Source organism: Mus caroli, unplaced genomic scaffold (assembly GCF_978045245.1).
Source record: "Mus caroli unplaced genomic scaffold, Mus_caroli_1 scaffold_17, whole genome shotgun sequence".
Taxonomy (NCBI): Eukaryota; Metazoa; Chordata; class Mammalia; order Rodentia; family Muridae; genus Mus; species Mus caroli.
Window position 1 is genome coordinate 10273083 of NW_028227272.1, and position 5606 is coordinate 10278688.

Sequence of the window (5606 nt, forward strand, 5' to 3'; positions counted from 1 at the left end):
ACAGATCCAGGCATGGTCCCCAGTGGCTGCATGGGCCAGGACCCCACGGTTCCAGGTGGCATCACCAGCTACTCACATCAGGCTGCTCTTCACTACCCCCGATCTCCAGGTCTGCCTTTCTTCATGTGCCCACATCCTTCTGTTTCTCTTTCTCTTCCACTTCTTGCCACTTACTTGCTCCTCTTAATGGTGCCCAGGATTTCTGAGTGTCTGGGGTCATCTCAGGAGTGGTTTCGAGAGTGCTGTGCCCCACTCATGCATTATGGTGCCAGGCAGGGGTTCATCTTGGGCATGGTGTGTGCCCTCAGGCCTGCTTAGCAAGTCTAGTGGTTGTCGAGGGGCACATTCCTCACCAGGCCCACCCAAGTGACCCATGAAAGGGTCATCTATCTCACTCCCACCCAGGGCCTGTGGTCCCAGGTGAGATTCTTTTAGTCCCTGGCTTGTTTCTGTGGTCTCAGGCTTGCTCAGGGTGTGTAGGCTACCAGTCATTCAGATGTTCACAGGTCAGAACACTGAGCTTAGGCACAGCCTCTCTGCCCCCTACTGACACACATGTGACACAGCAGCCACACCTGCAATGCCTCTAAGGGCAGGTACTATGTCACCTCTTAGCAGCAGCAAAAAAGGCTCAATGCCAGGACCTGAAGAAGCCCAGGACGAATGGCTACGGTGCCTACATAACATGCATAAGTGCACACTGGTCACCCTGGGCTTCCTGTGCATGGGCACTGAGCAAGCCTTTACTTACATACCCAGGCTGGCTTGTGTGGCTGTGGCTGAGCTTGATCTAGGGTTCCCTTGGTTCTCATTTAAAAATCAACATGAGCCGGGCGTGGTGGCGCACACCTTTAACCCCAGCACTTGGGAGGCAGAGGCAGGCGGATTTCTGAGTTCGAGGCCAGCCTGGTCTACAAAATGAGTTCCAGGACAGTCAGGGCTCTACAGAGAAACCCTGTCTCGAAAAACCAAAATAATAATAAAAAAAATCAACATGAAGACCCCCCACTCTTGCACAGGCACACATGTGTATGTGGGGTGGGGTGGGGTGGGGGTGGGGACGGACAATCTTGGTGTTAGTTCTTGCTTTCTACCTTGTTGGAGTCACAGTCTCTGAATGTTAACTCCCATGTATGCTAGGTTAGATGGCATGAGCTTCCAGGGATTCTCCAGTCTTTGCCTCTCAGCATACTGTGGCTGTTTGGGGTTGATACTATATCCAGCTGCAGGTGGGAATGGGGATTCAAACTTAGGTCCCCACTGCGCCATCGCCCAGCCCAGTAGCCTCTGATTTTATCAAACACAGCTTAAAAGCCCCCCACCATTAACAAAGTACTCTTTCTTGTTGTTCCTTTCTTTTTTGACAAGAATTATCCTAAATAAAATATCCTTTTGAAAACCTTTAAATTTATTGTTATTACTATTATTTAGTGTGTGTGTATGTGTGTGTGTGTGTGTGTGAGTGTGCTCATGCCAAGGTGCACATGTGAAGGTCAGAGGGCAACTTTGTGGAGCTAGGTCTCACTTCCACACTTTTATATGAGTTTCAGGGATCAAACTCAGGTGGTCAGAGCTGCCATTCATTCATTCATTCATTCATTCTTCTGTCCAGTTACTCATTTGTGTGAGGCAGTCTCACTGTGCAGCTGTCTCAGCACCACACATGGCAAACATGTCCATTCAACAAAAACAAAACCCTGTGTAGCTGAAAGCACAGCACTCACCAGAGAGCCAGCATCAAGTGCTTCTCAAGTTCATGTTTCTAGCTTGACAGACACAGCCAAGCAGCTGATGGAAAGCTGAGCCCACGCTAGCAAACACCAGACAACTTGGAGGGGAAGTGACTCCCAGCTAGCAGGAACAGGAAACAGCTATCTGCTATTTTATTCCCTATTCCCAACAAAATTATGACACACCAGGGCACTCTGCATCACTGCAAAAAAAAAATGACTGGAGTAATGACATTAAAAAGTATTCCTTTGCATTTTGCGTTTACTGGTGTTTTGCTTGCATGCATGTTTGCACACCATGTTCATACACTGCCCATAGAGGCCAGAAGAGGGCATCAGATCCCCTGGAATTAAAGACAGTGTGAGCTGCCATTTGGATGCTGGAAATTAAACAAATCTGGGTCCTCTGGAAGGATAGGCAGTGCTCTTAACCTCTGAGCCACCTCTCCAGCCCTCCATGGAATCTGTCATGAGATTGAAAACCCAAGTCATTCACAGTGATTCCCAGGTTGGGACAGATGGCTCAGCCTGGCCTCTGTGTAGCCAAGTGTTACAGCCTGATCCCTCCCAAGATCAAGGTTAGTGCAAAGACACTGCAGGTGAGAAGGGCACGCGCAGGGCACCCAGACTCGGCCACTTAGCAATATGAACAGCAGCTTCTGAAATGCACACCCAGCACCCACATTGATTCCCCCACTAAAGTACCAAAGCCTCTACTGATGGTGCTACAAGGACAAGACATCTCTATGGAGGAAGGGAGCAAGATCCAGCCTCAGCAGACACTACAGTTACCCCAAGGCGAATGGTACACTGAGACATGACTGCGCCCACGTCTCCAGAAGAAAATACTAAACGGCAGTTTTACCACTTTAGAGTGTCTTAGGGTACAGGGTAAGAATCTATCCATCAAAATTAAAATAAGACCAAGGTAATGGCCCAGTGGGTTCAGTACTCGGTGCACAAGAGTGAGGACCAGAGGCAGGTATGGTGGCACATCTGTCTGTAATCCCAGTGCTGGCAGGGCAAATCCCTGGGGATCACTGGTCAGTCAGCTTAACCCAAATCATGAGCTCTAAGCTCAGTGACAAACCCTGTTTCAAGTAAGATGATAGAGGAAGATTCTTAAAGTCAACCTCTGACTTGAAGTCAACATGTAAGTTTGCAAAGAGGAGCACACACACAATTTTTTTTTAAAAAGGGGGAGCTGCAAGCCATACATTGGGATGAAACAACTGCAGAATATCTGATGAAGGAAAGATACTGTCAGTATGTACATCACATTAGGCATCTGAGAAAAGGCTGACATGGTCATTGCATGCAGTGCACACCTACCCAGAGGCTAAGTCAAAGACCAATTCCAGGAAATGTTGGCAAAGAAAGGAAGTCCTGGGACTTCCCAGGTTTTTTGTAATGACATAAATACACTGGGGAGATGGCTCAGGAGACAACACACTTGCCATAGAAGCTACAAGAATGTGAGTTTATATCTCTAGCACCCACACAAATGCTGGCTGGCATGTATGTGGTGGCTAGCCTGTAATACCAGAACCCAAGAGCTGGGGAAGGAAGCTGGGGCAAGCTGGCCAAACAGACTAACCAAACTGGTGAATTCTGGGTTCAACAAGACACCCTGCCTCAGCGAATGAGTCAGAGAGCAGTTGAGGGAACCACAGGACACTGATCTCTGGCCTCCCTTTTACCTGCATGTACTTGCACTGAACACATACATGCCCACTCAGGCAAATGCATCGACACATGCACACATGCAACAAACAAACAAATGACACAGCCACATTGGACAAAGATCTGACAGCTTCTTAGAAGACATGCACACCTAACCTGAGCCCTTCTTGGGCCATGCCTGACCCTTGCTACTTATTCCCCCAGTTACAAATTTTGCTCTTTGAAAAGAAAAAAATCAATGACTTAAGCAAAAATATTTATAAAAATTTTATTTACAAAAGTCTGCAACTGGAAATAATGTACATGTTTATGGGTCATGAACAAACTGTTAGAATAGACATGCTCAAAAAGAAACAACAGGCTACGGTAGCTCAGTGAGGTGCCTGCCCAACGTCACAGGGCCCTGGGTTATATGCTGTAGTGGTTTGAATAGGTTTGGCCCAATAGGTTCATGTGTCTTCATGCTTGGTCCATAGAAAGTGGCACTATTAGGAGATATGGCCTTGTTAAATAGTTGTGGCTTTGATGGAAGAAGTGTGTCACTATAGGGCAGGCTTTGAGGTCTCATATATAAAATAAGCTCAAGCTCTGCCCAGTATGACAGTCTCCTCCTGGCTGTCTTCAGATCAAGATGTAGAACTCTCAGCTCCTCCAGCACCAAGTCTGCCTGGATGCTGCCATGCTTCCTGCCATAATGAAAATGCACTGAACCTCTGAAATTATAAGTCAGCTCCAATGAAATGTTGTCCATTATGAGAGCTGCTATAGTCATGGTATCTCTTCACAGCAATGAAACCCTAAGATGCATGCATAGCACCTAAATGAATGGATGAATAATAAAGAAATGCTGCATGCACAACATAGATAAAGCCCAACGATATTATGCTGAGAGAAACAAGACTCATCTCCCTTGTTTTTCAGCTCTAGGGATGGAACTTCAAACTCAAACATGTTATTCAAGCACTCTGCCACATAGCTACATCATCACCCCAATTTTGTACCATCTTGGGTATAGACTTTCTCATTCAGCTTTCATAAAACCCAAGAGATTAATCTGTGGAGAAAAAAACAAAACAAAACAGTCCTGGGTGCCCCTGAGGTTAGGAGTGGAACTGGGGTTGGCTGAGCGGGGCCGGAGGAACAAGTCTGGGCAGTAGCGTTGGTTACTGATTCAATGGTACCTTAAAGAGTATTTTACTCAAGGTATGATTCTCCCAGGTCCCTAGACATAAACAACTACTAACTGGCTAAGACCCAGAGTATGTAAGGGTAGGGTGTGTTGCTGTCCTTCTGAGGAGTAGAGCAGCATCTCTGGCCTGGTGATGCCTAACTGAGCCATGCCCATCACCTGACCAAGGGAACACCTAGATGGGCTCACCATAAGCCATGCTAATGAGAGGTAAAATCAATGTTCTTCTAATGAGATATTGTATTTTTCCTTTCCAGACACCCATGCCCACAGTAAGGTCTGGCTGAGCCGGCCTGCCTTTCTGAGGCTTGAGGTGAAAAGGCCCAGCCTTCCCTTTTCCTGCGTCTGTGAGAAGCTGGCCAGAACCTAGCGCTTTTACTGACCCTTTGGACCTCTTCCCTTTCCTGGCCTCCTCACCAAATGCTGCCTGTCAACTGCCCGTCAGACCTGATGCAGCTCAAATAGCACATGTCGTCTCCTCCTCTTAGTCTCCTTCCGGGAGGCTGCTGCAACGGCTGGCCTGCCCTGGGATTTTTTTTTGTAATGAAACTAAGAACCTAAAAGGGGACTCCCAATTTCTCCCCTATCATCTGGCGACTCCCAAATTCCTGTACATGAATGTTTACAATTGAGAAATTCATCAAAAACTAAGATGAACGCTGACACCACTGCATACACTAGCAAGATTTTGCTGAAAGGACCCAGATATAGCTGTCTCATGTGAGACTATGCCGGGGCCTAGCAAACACAGAAGTGGATGCTCACAGTCAGCTATTGGATGGATCACAGGGCCCCCAATGGAGGAGCTAGAGAAAGTACCCAAGGGGCTAAAGGGATCTGCAACCCCATAGGTGGATCATTATTATGAACTAACCAGTACCCCGGAGCTCTTGTCTCTAGCTGCATATGTATCAAAAGATGGCCTAGTCGGCCATCACTGGAAAGAGAGGCCCATTGGACACGCAAACTTTATATGCCCCAGTACAGGGGAATGCCAGGGCCAA

The 5606-nt window shown here is 47.3% G+C and overlaps 1 pseudogene; it reads right to left on the reverse strand.

Annotated features, from left to right (window-relative positions):
* Nucleotides 1–473: 473 nt before the first annotated feature.
* On the reverse strand, nucleotides 474–597 carry LOC115029632 (small nucleolar RNA SNORA17; annotated as a pseudogene).
* Between the last annotated feature and the right edge of the window lie 5009 nt (nucleotides 598–5606).